Source organism: Chionomys nivalis, chromosome X (genome assembly GCF_950005125.1).
Source record: "Chionomys nivalis chromosome X, mChiNiv1.1, whole genome shotgun sequence".
Taxonomy (NCBI): Eukaryota; Metazoa; Chordata; class Mammalia; order Rodentia; family Cricetidae; genus Chionomys; species Chionomys nivalis.
The window spans coordinates 109,132,389-109,147,031 of record NC_080112.1 but is presented as its reverse complement, the minus strand read 5'-3'; positions in this window follow the sequence as shown (position 1 = coordinate 109,147,031).

The window sequence follows — 14,643 nt, the reverse complement described above, 5'->3', positions numbered from 1 at the left end:
CCAGGAAGCTGGGCCTGTGCCAAACTCTGCAGCTCTGCAGTGGTTGTTGATCAACGTTCATGGAAAGTTTTTTTTTCTTTTATTGAAAATGAATTTTTTATCACATAATAATCCTGATTACAGTTTTTTCTCCTTCTACTCCTTCCAGCTTCCCCTAACCCCATTTCAATCTGGATCTACTCCCTTCTGGTCTCTCATTAGAAAACAAACAGGCTTCTAAGGGATAATGATAAAATAAAATAAAATATAGAAGAAACTAACACCAGAATTAGACAAAACAAATGGAAGAAAAAGAGCCAAAGAAAAGACACAAGAATTAGAGATGCACTCATTTGCACACTCATGAATCCCAAAAAAATCACTAAAGTGGAAGCCATAAAATATATACAGAAGACCGGGTGTAGACCCAACAGGTCCTGTACACTGCCTGTTGCATGCTACCTCAGTCTCTGAGTTCACATGAACTTTGCTCATGTTGACTTAGAGGGCCTTGTTTTCTTGGTGTCCTCCATACCTTCTGGCTCTTATGCTCTCTGCTTACTCTTTCAGGTGTTTCTTGAGCTCTGAGGAGGAGAGAGATTTGATAGATACATCCCATTTGTGGCTGAGTGTTCCAATCTCTCTCTCTCTCTCTCTCTCTCTCTCTCTCTCTCTCTCTCTGTTCTATGAGTATGGCAGACTGTCATTAGGAGTAATTTAATCACTATTTTTTTAGAGCTGTAGTATTTGGTTTTACTATTTCTCAACTCTCTAATGTCTGAACTATCTAGCATCTAGTAGTGTCATGCATGAGTTCCATCTTGTGGAGTGATAGACTATTCTTAAGTGGAACAACCTAGCTGTAAAATTCCACTGGAGTTGGCATGAGGTAACTGGATACTTCTTTAGATCTTATTTAATGAGGATGTGTGGTGATGGTACTATGAGAAAGAGTTGTCAGAGTAATAGCTAAATTGGGGTGCGTAGCCTGAGAACCCCTGAAATGTGCATGCCTCTCACGCCAAGGCTCCTAACAGCATGCTGTTACACTTCTGCAAAAGGTAACTGCATTCAAGATCACTTCAACCTTGTTTTACAGAGCTTAAAATATAATTTTAAATTTTATACCAATTATTGGGTTAGTTCATAAAACATTTATTTCTTTAGAAGGTTCTTATTTCCTTGGCTAGACTGTGGTTTTATTCACAGGTAATAATCTTCAAGAAATGCTGCCCTGAGCTGAATCTCTGCATCACCCTGGTTCTTCTGCAACCAGTGGTTTTTAAGAATCCTTCTCTTTGAGGGCTTTCATTTTAGTGAACACTTGAGAAATGGAGAATGAAAGCCAGAGAGGAAACCAAAAAAGGAGACAGAAAAACAAGCTTTTATACATTTGATATGTTTCTGATTATCAAAAGTCCGTGAAAGGAGGAAAAGGAAAACAAAATCTCCCTTAGCAGATATAAATCATATTCTTTTCACTTTTTTCTTTTGTAATAAGTCATCACCTACTTGGAACAGAACTTGGATTCAATTTTGAGCACTAAAATTTTAGAGCTGAAAGGGACGCTAAGTACTATTTAGATTTACATTTTATTTCTTAGTTAAGAAGGCAAGAATCTCAGTATCTATGTTGGTCAAGATAAGTCAATAATGGTGCTTAATGTTTTATCCCAATGATAAGCTATAATGTCTTATTTTGTGCTCATATTTGATAATAATAAGAGCATATTTGTGAGCAGTTACTAAATACTTTTATCGACTCTTACAACAAGATTTAATTACTATTTTAAGATGAAGTTTTGCATATGATCAATTTGAATTCCAGAAAGGTGTTGTTTCACCTAGCGAGTCAGTCTGTTTTTGTAATTGCCCATTTATTTAGTGTGTGTGTGTGTGTGTGTGTGTGTGTGTGTAAGAGAGAGAGAGAGAGACAGTGAGAGACCATGTGTGTGTGCATGCATGTGTGTTTGGTCCATGTGCACTTGTGTATGTGCATACAAGCTCCTATGCATGCACAGAGGCCAGAGGATTATGTCTCTATCATTGTCTCATGATTCTCTTTAGACTGGGTCTGAAACAGAACCTGGAGCTTGCAGTTCAACTAGGGTACCCTGACTGGCCAGCAAGCACCAGCAAATCTCCTGTGTCCATTGCTAAAGGTTCTAGGGCTACAGATGGGAGGCTGCAATGCTCAACTTCTTTTCATGAGTGCTGGAGAGTTGAACCCAAGTTCATAAGCTTGTGTGGCAATTGCCCTTACCCAGTGAGCTATCTCCTTAGCCTCACAGTGTTTTATGTTTAATTATTCTGCTATATAGGACATTGTATTTATTCTTAAGTTCATAATGTAGCTCCCCAGTTGTATATGAATAACGGAACCACTTAAACCATGGCAGAAGGAATTAAAGGTGTGTGTGTTTCTAACTAAGGTTGATAATGAGGACACAAATTGGCAGGTGATGAAATGAATTTGTAGCATAAAAATCTCTTTGGTTAAATTTGATGGCTCTTATTGAGTGCTCTGGATAGACCTTTCTTCATAGTAGTAATATTCATCCATTTGACTCAATTTTTCCTCAAACTTCTTTTTTTAATACACTAAGCTGTTATAACAACTTCATAGTAAATAGTCCATGACAGTTTCATGGGGAAATGTTAAGTGTTTACCAAGTTCGGTATTTCAGCCTCATTGCTTGAATGCACAAAGGGTGTAGCTTGATCTGCCCACCGCTCACCCCACTGACAGAAATATAGTGGGTGTCCACAATAAACAAGTTATCATCACTTTTATCACAGGGGAAAACAGCAGACTGGATTAATTCAGGTCACCACATCCCTCCTCTCTGCCAGTCACTCACTGTGCCACACGCACAGGAAGATACAGAGATAAGGGACAGCCCTTCCCTTTGAGGGTCCCTCCCAGAGTTATGATGACAGAGTTATAAGGAAGAAACTAACTTGTGGGGCAGAAGAGCAAACTGTGGAAAGCAAGTACAAGGAATACACGATGGGCACACAGCACACTTAGAAGTGATTCCTTTTTGCTTGAAAAGCCAAGGAAGCTTCAGTGATCAGGTTTAAGTAGAGCTTGGACTTGAAGAATGAGTAGATTTCACAGGTACTGATTAGAGAAACAGAAAATCTGGGTGGGTGGGGCACTGAGAACCAAGGCCAGAAGTAAAGACATATCAGAGCATATTATGATAAATCTTTGGTTAATAGAAGTGCAAAAAAAATAAAACTGAAAATGAATAGACACCTGAACATGAGGAGCCTAAAATGTGTAGCTGAGGAATTTCCCTTTGTTATTTTGGAATTTGGAAGGTATTTAAGAATGTAAAAACAGGAATGGTAAAACTTTGTGATAACAGTTTAGGGGTGCTGGGAAAGCACTGGCTGTTCTTTTTGAGGACCTGGATTCAATTCCCACCACCCACATTGCAGCACCCAGTGGTCTGTAACCTTAGTTATATGGGATCTGATACTCTGCTCTGACCTCCATGGACATCAGGCAGACATATGATACATTTTCAGACATGCAGGCAAAGCCCTCATTCACATCCATTTTAAAAATAAAATAAAATCTATCTGTCATCATTGCATAGATGGATTGAAAAGGAGAGGGCAGTAATATTAATTGGGGAGCTGCTATGTTGAACAGTCCATGGATGCCACCTAGGTAGAGTTGCGATTAGGAAAATCAGTTAGAAGGTACTTCTACAAGTATCTAAGGAGGTACCTTCCTAAATTTCACCCACAACTCACTCCCACAGTTTTCTAACTCTACCTTATTTCCAGAAAGTCAAGAAAAAGAATAGCCTGATATTTGAAGTCCTATAACTAAACACTCAAGAAAACGCCCTTCTTTACCACTACAGTCTGTGTATTCACTGCAATGTACTGCATGAAAACTGGATGTGTCGAGTTACAATGACAGAAGGAAAACTGTGTCAGCGGAATTTCATGACAAGTGTAAGTTGACAGTCACAGACTTACAAATGTCAATGGCACAAGGAAAGTGTGCCATGTAGTTGATCAACCCTGATCAGACCAAAGAAGAAATGGTAAAAAACTACTTGTGAGTTATGCTTTGTGCTTCATCTTTTATTCTTGTTATCCTGGGGTGAGCAGTTACTCAAAATATTCCATCTGGATAAAATCCTTTCAGAGGGGAGAGGGGTTTTATAATACACATGTGTGCTTGAATTGCACAGTCCTGCAATTCAAAGTGAAGATCCAGGGCAGAAAGCAACATTGTCTTCTCCAGTAAACAAAAGGGAGTGATCTACACATTTTCCTATGCACGTCTCCTGGTCTGCTATTAGATATATATGATTCATTCAAGGTGCCCCAAGAACAAAGGTTCAAGTGTTAATCCTACCAATGGCAGCATTATTTTCCTCACATTGCCACAGGCCTCTCCTCTTGAATAGGTAGGAAGGAAAACACTTAAGAGACAACTGCCTGCAGGAAGCATTATGCTTCACAGTGGCTTGCATTGCTCATGTGGGGCATTAGAAGAATGATGGCAGTTAAAATTTGTTTGCAAATCTGTTGCTTCCTGGTTTGCCTCTAAGAAAACACACCACCATCTGTCTCACTGGTCTTAAATCACATCCTGTCACTGGAACTCTAATGCTTGCTGTCGCTTTGTATTCTGCTTTCTGATTTCATTTTTGAAGAAGTCCAGCGGTTTTACTTTGAGCAGCTATATATCCCAACAATCGCAAGCAAACCAAAATCTTTTTTTTTTTTTTGAGACAAAGACACCTGAATGCACTGGAGAAGGTGTCTGCTATATTGAGTATAATGGGGAAAGTGCTGCTTGAAGTTGGGTAACAGAGCACAGCTACTGAACGTGGTCTCCTAGACCTTGACATCAGAACAAAGAAAGGATTAAGTAATAACAGCCATAGGAAGACCTTTCTCACCTTCATTCTACCTTCCTCTGCCTTCTTTTTTCTTGCATTGCAGAGGTGATGCAATTCATCCTTGAAAGTCTTGTCCTGAGTCTGCCACTAGTCTATTCTTTCTAAGACCTTTGCCTCTAGGTGGGACCATGGAAGCAGTATTCACAAGTAAGTAAAAGTGACTTTTGTCACCCTTGGGACAAGGGGCTTCATAGTTAATATGTCTTCTGTGTCCCCTCCTGTTAGTTGCCAATATAACACAGTCCAGACCTTATTGGAACCCTAGAAGATGGTCCGGGCACTTGATGAGAGGAGGCTGAGTCCCTGATGAAGGAATGCAGCAGAAGGTGCCTACAGTCTCACTCTGGACAGTCTCATGAAAAATATACTTTTAATGTCTAGTGACAGAAAGGAGAATTGTTATAGGGGTTACCCTAAGATAGTTTATATACATTCCCAGAGTCCTCAGAGAGAACTTTTATTTCTACACTTCCTGGCATTCTTTTACTAATCTCCATCTAAGACTGACCAGATCCTCTTACCTGGGCATCTCTTACAGTATCTATGTTCCAGTCCCATTTCATTTAAATTCATCATGTTCACTAGGCAAAATGATCTGGGCTACATGCTCAGCTCCCTGTGACTTGACAATATTTAATGAATTCTAACCCAGAATCTTGTGTACTAGTAGCAAATGAATTAACTCGATACCTTGATCTAGGTTGTCTGGAGGGAGTTCAGAATGTCTCATGTCTGTCACAGTGTCAACTGATGTCTAGTTAGGACAACTGGGTGAGGAATGAAGACATCATCTGATGGTTTTGGCAATTAGAAACACTAGAGTAATAACTCTACAAAACCAGGAAGTGAATCTGTCTTTTAAGTCAGGAAGGACCGAGTATAAATTGACTGCCATATGATGTTAAATTACTTCTCTGAGCTTTAATTTCCTTATCTTAAAAATTACAAGGAAAGGTAAGAAGAGCTTCTTTACTGGGTTGTTTAGTGAGTAAATGAGTCGTCATATGTAAATTACCTAGCATATTGGCTAGCATTTAATGACCACTCAGCAAATGTCAGCTATAATAATAGGGCACATACCACATTAGATCTTGTCAGAATGTCAGTAATCACTTTACTGGTGTGTGTCAGGTCCAAAGGAAACTCCCTTCCCCCAAATTCCAAAGGGAAGAAGGGACAAAAATCTATTCCTGCTTATTAGAATATCAAAGTAAATACAAGTAAATACAAGTCCCTGTTATACATTTCAAAGTTCATGCTGGCATCCTGGCTCTTCTCGCCTCCTCTCCTGCCCCAAATTCCCCCAGCTCATGGACTCTCCCCTTCAGCTACTCATTCATCTTATAACCCTGTTATTTTAACTATGCTCGCTCTCTTTGTCTTTCTCCATTTCCATCCTCTCCCTCTGTGCTCTGCCTCACTTGCCCCCTCTCTATGGCCCTCTGCTCTGTCTTTCTGTCTTTCTCTGCCTCTCCCTTCTCTTTCCCTCCTCAACTCCCACTTTGCTCCTGCTCCTGCTTATAGGTCTAGTCTGCTGGCCATGTTCAGTCTACTTCTTTCTGGTCTGGACAGTTCCCAATGCCTCTGGTTGTTCTCTTTCTCATATCCACAATAAAAGACATCTCCTTAATCATACCATGGAGTGGTCATGTCATCAGTTTATACAACGTGCAGGTGAGAAACAAGTGGATAAGTTAGGACATTTCTAAGATCACTTTCACAAATTAACTAGTTCAAGAAAACTTTTAAAGTTGCTACCCATGTGAATTTCCTTACCTATTGGACATAAAACTTGATTTCAGTGTGAATGTCCTCCTTTGAGGACATGCTGTTCTGCCAATATCTTCCCAGCTTTTGTCTCAGAGGCAAATGGGGAATAGACTTGCCCTATGTCTAGCCCTTTCAACCTAGCCACAGGGAGCTCAAGGGAACACAACTCCTCTGTCTCTAATGCTTTTGTGTTCCAGGCTGTGGATGTGTTCTTCTGAAGAGGACATTCAAGTTTCTAGCTTGGCTTATATTTATAAAGAAAACTAATGATGGCATGTTTCACAAGTCAAACCTTACTAAACTGCTTGAATATTATTAGAGGAGTCACTGAATACAATACACAAATCTGACATTTTCCCCATGAGTATCTTAATTCCTGGCTTTCAATTATTCAGGTTTGCATTCAGGCTTCAGATTAGTCATGGCAACTAGTTCCTAATCTAACAGCATTACAAAAAGCTTTCTTCCCCCCTTACTTCCCAGAGTTATAATCAAATCAATACCCACAATGCTGGCTTCCTGGCTTGGGGCTGAGCCAGCCACAGCCCCTAGAAGAATGGCAATGCTGAGGGCTTTGTTGTTTGTCATAGAAAGAGATCTCACTATTGATCACTAAGGCAAAGAAAAGCTGGTGGCAGGATGGAGGAGCTAATGGAAAGAGATGAGATAAAATCCAGCTGGGTGTCCCCGAGGTCATTCTGTGGATAACTGAGGAAGTTCGGGTGAGACTCTGAAAAAGTAAATAATAAAAAAAAAAATGCCAATTCTGCAAGCACCATACAGAGTAGCTGACAGCCCTTGCCGAACTCTGGAATATGCTATTTTTCCAATTGAATTATCTAATGATCAAACATGACATACCTCATGCTTACTAGCCTTTGTTCAGGAAATATTCTGAAATTTGCTACTCAGCTGGAGGCTAAGATTGTGTCCTTATTGGAAGATACATTTCAGCAGAAGTGTCTACGTGTTCTTACTGCTGTGCTGATAAACAAGACTTTACACAGGTGTGTTTGAGAAGAGTTCTCTAAATTGAAGTTGTTTTAATCACCCTATACTTCCTCCCTGCAACATAATATAGTCAGATCACACCCGTTATCTTCATTTAGGATTTAGTCTCCACTGACATACTTGAAGATTTTAGTCTGTTGCTGACCTGGAGTGTAGTGATATTTTGTTTGTGATCTGACAAATAAAGTGTGCCTGAAGATCAGGGTGTAGAGTGAGCCACCAGTTAGCCATAGAGAGGCCATACAGTGCTTTAATCCCAGCATTCCAAAGACAGAGTTAGGAGAAGTTCGGTGAGTTCAAGGCCACCCTAGGCTACACAAGATTGATCTAGCTTAAAAGTGAAACAGAGACAAGTGGTGGTGGCTCACACATTTAATCCCAGTATCTGGGAGTCACACACCTTTAATTCCAACACTAGGGAGGTGGAGACAAAAAGGGATTTGGCTGAGTGGAGAGAAGAATATAAGGTGGGCGGGGACAGGAACTCAGTGCAGTCTGAAGACATAGAGACAGGATACCTCATTCGGTCTGAGCACTGGTAGAGGTAAGAACTTGTGGCTGGTTGCTCTGCTTCTCTTATCTTTCAACTCTAATATCTGACTCCAGGTTTTGATTACTAAGACAAATTAGAAATCGTGTTACACTGGAATCCAGGAGTTAACAACATAAAAACAGGGACAAACCGGGGAGGAGGGAACGAAGTCCTTTTTCCTTTTTAGGAGGATTTCTTTAGAAACATCAACTGTTTCAACACATGCATTTTACTGACCATAGCCAATGCATTATACTGGGCATTTTTCAAATGTTATCACATTGTACTCCAAAGAACGCCTTTTGACATTGGTATTTCTATCTCCCTTACAGAACTGTAGAAACTGACTATCAGAGAGATTAAGTAAATTAATGAAGTTCAAAGAGTAGATGAGGGATATCCTAGGCTCCACATCAGAACTTTACTCCTTTAATTCCTCTATATTGATGGAGGAAGGTCATTGGCTAATAAAGAAACTGCCTTGGCCCTTGGTGGGTGAAGTAAACAGAACAGAATGCTGGGAGGAAGAGGAAGTGAGCTCATATGCCTTAGCTCTTCTCTCTGGGGCAGATGTGATGAAGCTCCAACCCAGGATGGACGTAGGCTAGAATCTTCCCGGTAAGCGCACCTTGGGGTGCTACACACGTTATTAGAAATGGGCTAGTCCAGATGCGAGAGCCGAGAAGAGGTTAGATATAATGGGCCAAGCAGTGTTTAAAAGAATACAGTTTGTGTGTCGTTATTTTGGGGCATGAGCTAGCCAGGAGGCAGGGAGTTGGGTGGCTGGAACACAGCACGCAGCTCCTACTGCACTATCTTCCTAATTTGGAGCAAGAATGTAAATAATTCTCCCAGTGTATATCTAAGTTTTACATGGGGCAGGGAGGGAAACCCCAAATGTTCTAATCACTACATAGAGTTCAGTCTTGGCAGCCCCAAACCACAGTGTGAATTTGGGGAATCCACTTTCCTTTTCTAGAGCCTGTGAATTTCAGAAGCTGATGCAGGATATTTTCGATGTCCTTTTCACCTCCAGAAGTTCGCTGTTACTTTTAAGTTCCTAAGAGAAGTAAGCACCTTAATATGTAAAATGCTTAAAATCCACCCAGATGCCATTCAATGCCACATGCCTTTCACAAGTTCTAAGAAGATGGATCTTTCCCCACACTGAGAAGTTATGAAATGAATCCTGTACGGAGCAGACATGAAACTGATCACTTAGAAGTCTTTCCATGCAAACCTTTTGGCCTGAGACTACAAGCCAGCACATGCTGTTCTGGTTTCAATAATGTCAACTGAACAAGTGGGCATAAATTTTCACCTTTCACTTGATCATTTTGACTGCCTTGTCTAAATGCCCTGTCCAATACCATGATATCCTATGGAAAATGGCTTCTTTTGCTTCCAACTGGTCTTTTCGAAAGCAACAAAGATGCTCAGAAAGACCTGTCATTAACCTGGGAATAGTTATGAGCAGGATGCCAGTGACATCTCAAAAGCTGTGTCTCCCCGACCCCCTCCCCAGCTCTGCTGTACTTTGAGAAAATGATCTGGAACACCGGGCTCTAAAAGGAGTTGTGCTTCTGCATACCCAAATGTGGTTCAAAAGGCATGCAAATAAATATACATGAACTGAACTGAAACAGCTGGGGAGTTCTCAACAGGGACCTCTAATGACCTCTGAATTGGAAGGTCCACAGCTGATCAAGGAATCATTACTAAGATTAAAGGCTTAGACCAAAACCACTGTGAGACTTAAACTACTGAATTTGCAATGTTGATGGCATAAACTAGAAAGTACTAACTAGCCATATTAATTTGCTGCTTGAAAGTCATAGGACACAGAAATGCTGAGTTATTTCTCTCCCCTTTTCTATACCTGCAGTCGGTATTCTGCCGCTGAGCTTTAGCAGATAAATGACTTTGTTTCCCAGCCCGCATTATTGTTGATGCAGGGGAGTAGTCTTGCCCTTTAGGTAAGTGGTTTAAAGCACATTGCTCAAGAACTAGGTAGGAGTTTGAGTTCAATGAAGAGTCCATTTCAGGAAACGACCACTGAGCATGCCAGAATCTCAGGACAAAGTATAAAAGGCTGAACTACTTGAAGACAAGAGAAAGCGGTTGGTTGTATGGCTTACCCTACAAATGGTAGTTGTTGAATAGCATGATACCCACTGATCTAACATAATTTCAAGCTTCAGCTCAGTTTATAACAGAGTTGCTACCTTGCAAAGGGTAGGAAGCCAGGACCATATAATGTGACACAATGGGATACTCAGAGTCCTAGCTTCACTACATTCAACACTGCATGCTATTACCGTTAATTCAGATTTCTCAGGGCCATAGGTCCATCTGTTTTTTTTTCCACATTTAAATTTATTCATCAAGATATACACAACTCAGAGCTAGGCATGGGAGCAAACATGTTTCATCTCGGTTCAGCTGAGGCAGGAGTATGAAAAGTTTAAGACTTACTTGAGCTACATCATAAGGCCCCGTGTCGAAGCAAGGCAGAGCAAAATGAAACAAAAGAGCAGCTTACAAATGTCAGCAAGTAACAAGAGTGGCAAAATCCCAACCAGACATCTCTTGCTCCAAATGAAACCTCCAGTTCTGGAAATGGGTTACCTCTAATTGACTTTTTGGACAAAGTGTTCCCATGGAAACCCCCCCCAAACAACCCAGGCTAATGCCAAAGCTATTGGTTGCTTTCCATGAACTGATAGTAAGACTTGATTGCTGAAGGCAACACCTACACAGTGCACAGGAGATGGAGAAGTCAACCTATGCCTAAAATCAGTCGCCCTCTTATACACAAAGGATATGGAAGCAGAGAGGGAAATCAGAGAAGCATCACCTTTCACGATAGCCACAAACAGCATAAAATATCTTGGGGTAACTCTAACCAAGGAAGTGAAAGATCTATTTGACAAGAACTTTAAGGCATTGAAGAAAGAAATTGAAGAGGATACCAGAAAATGGAGGAATCTCCCCTGCTCTTGGATTGGGAGGATCAACATAGTAAAAATGGCAATTCTACCAAAGTCTGTAGAGGTCCATCTGTTTAAAATCATTATTTCACTGATTAAGTCCAAGAATTCCTTACATCTGCTCCTACATATGTCCAAGTCATTCTAGAGTCAGAAGTCAAACTTTCTGCATGGCCTTGGGCATAACCATTAACCCCTCTGAGTTCTGTCAAATTAAAACAAGATGTTAATCATCAAACCTACTAATGGTATTCCTGGGTCTATTAAACCACATAATTCATACAAAGTGTTAGCCTAAAAACTGGCACAGAGTAACTTATGCCAAAATAATACTAAAATACATAAACCATTTTATGTTTTTGGGCAAATTCTCTTCCCCTTGAAAATGTGGTTAATAAAAGTAAACAGAACTCTGTAGCCATGATTCAAGCTAATTGGCAGCCTAAATATAACAGCCTACCATCAAGAACTCAGGAAATATACTGGGATAAAACACGATGACAAGAGAAGAAAGACATTCTTGAGATAAGAATTGCAACTGAAGTTCAAAATATCACAAAGAAGCATGGCATACACACTCATTGCCAGAAAGAAAAAATAGGCTAGCTACAGTTCTCATTAATGTGACCAAATACATGATAAGATGCTAACATAAGGGTTTATTTAACTCACAGTTCCAGAGAACTCCATTTCATCAAGGTGGGGAAGTCCAAGTGGCCAGAGCAGGAAACAGCGAATACACTGCACCAGCACTCCAGAAATAATGAATGCAGGTGCTCAGTCTGAGTTCCATTTTGTATTCAGTCCAAGATTCCAGTCCAGGGAATGCTGCCACTCACATTTAAGGTAAATCTTCCTACTTTAATTAACCTACTCTAGGAAGTCTCTCACAAACATATCCAGAAGTTGTTTTTATGGTTATTCTAAATGTCATCGAGTTGACAATGTTCATTAACCATCACATAGAACAATAGATGTTTAATAAAACTAGTGCCAGGTAATATGCAAAAATGTGAAAGAAAGGTCATTTAAATTTAATGCCCAGAGAAGATGCTATTTAAAATAGGATGTTAGTCCTATTTTGGAACATAGTGAACATTTCTGCTCTGAAAACGTCTATTGCCTGTTTCTGGCCCTATAACCCTGTTGACCAGGCTGCCAGAAATCTTCCCAGAACCAACCAACAGTTCCTCTTTTTTAGAGTAACAATATATCCTCTGTAGTGGCATTTCATTTGTATTTTAATAAATAAAGCTTGTCAGAAGATGAGAAAAGTTAAATAGCCACAGTCACTGCTGCCCTACAGACCAGGCAACAATGACACACACCTTTAAGCCCAGTAGCCACATTATCTTGCTATAGAAACAAGGCAGTAGTGGTGCAGAATCCCAGAACTAGAGAGGATTATAAAACAGGAAGAGACAGCAGGCAGTCTGTTAACATTTTGAGCTTTCCTGGAGACAGGATTACCATTTTCAGACTGAGGTCGAGGTAGGAGCCAGTGGCTGGATGCTTTGTCTTTCTGGTTTTCAGGTTGAACCCCAATATCTGTCTCTGAGTTTTTAATTGAATGTGCTACAATCCTCTTTTATAGAGTAACAGTGTATAAAGGGATAAGATCCAGGAAATGTGGCGTATGGACAAGTCAGGGTCGATGACGGACTATTTTTCCTTTCTTCTTCCTAACCTTAACATCTCTAAAATTTGCCTTTGATTTCACACTTCTTATAGAAGTGTTAACATTTTAGGGTTGTTTTTAATTCCTCCAAAATCTTCATATTTTGCTGGCCAGGACATAAAATTACTTTCTAAATTTTGAAGCACATTGTGTATTGAAGAGATTAAAGGGAAATATCTACGTATCAGGGGACCCTAGGAAAGGGTGAATTTCCAAAACAATTCAAAAGATGAACATTGCTTCATTTTTTGTTTAAATGAGGATGAGGTTAGTTGTTCCACAAAATGGTAGTCCACAGGGGATACAAAATATGGATTCCAGAAATAGGAAGCATTTCCCTGTAGCTGTGTCATAAAATACCCTGCAGCTGAAGGGAGTGGATTAAAGGAGGGTTTGGGTCATATTAAAAGACAAGCTGTGCACAAAAAGACTGTCAGAAGATTCAGAAGCAAACTGCTTCACATGATTTAAGAAGTGCTTGGCAATTTTTTACCGTTAATCAACAGCTTTCAAACAATGGGATTGCTGTCAGGAGTTTTTGATAGAAGTGTTTCTGGAGAACCCAAGAAAAGAAATCATAGCACCTCCAGAGCACTTGGAGCATCACTAAAATGCAAAGCTCTTGAGTCCTAATTAGGCTTTCACTGGATAGGTGAGACTCATATTGAAAAAAAAAATGTATGGTCTGAATCTAGGTCTTGAAATTTGAAAAAAGGAAACTTGGCTCAGAGCAGTGATAGTAACACACTTGTCACCCCAAGTATTGGGAGGTTCAAAAATTAAAAACAGAAACAAAGCATAGCCATAAGATTCTTATATTAGGTAGGGCAAGGAAGGAATAGGAGACCAGAGGGCAGGAGAAAAGAAAGAACAAAGTACTTAGCTCTTCCTTGGTTTTAAGTACTACTCGTATTTTATGCTTAAAGAAAAAAAAAAAGATGTGGTGACTGGTGACCCACTTACAATTGTGACTGCCTTTCAGTCACAACTTTTGTATTTGACTTTGCTCCAAAAAAAAAAAAAAAAAAAAAAAACCCTGCATTTGCTGATGGCACTTCTGAAATTTCACGTGAGTTCAAACAACATTACCTCTTCTTCAAGAATCTATGGACATTGTCTGTAGGTGTGGGTGTGTGGGTGTGGGTGTGTGTGTGGGGGGTGTGTGCACGCGCGAGTGCGAGTGTGCATGTGTGTTTCCTGTGCCTTCAGGATACTGTAGATAGCCTGTAGGTAGCCTTAACCTTCCTGACATAAATGAAAAGATAGTCGTTGTGAACTGCTTAAACACAAGCAAGATTTTGTAGGTAGCTCATTTCTTGCACCCAGAACTGATACTGCCCTGTAAAAATATTCTTTCCCTTCCCATGAGTTTTAAACATTATAAAACCTGAGTTAGCTTAAGCACTGATATTTTTATTTTTTTTTTTATTTTTGGTTTTTCAAGACAGGGTTTCTCTGTGGTTTTGGAGCCTGTCCTGGAACTAGCTCTTATAGACCAGGCTGGTCTCGAACTCACAGAGATCCACCTGCCTCTGCCTCCCAAGTGCTGGGATTAAAGGCGTGCGCCACCACTGCCCGGCATGATATTTTTAAAGTATAAATCAAGTCAAACATTTTGAAATGGAAAAGAATTATCTATATCAAATCTAAGAATATGATGTTCAGTACCATTCAGCAAAATTTGTTTTAGCTAAATGCATGTATATATTGCATTGCATGTATATAATACATACATAAATATACATGTAT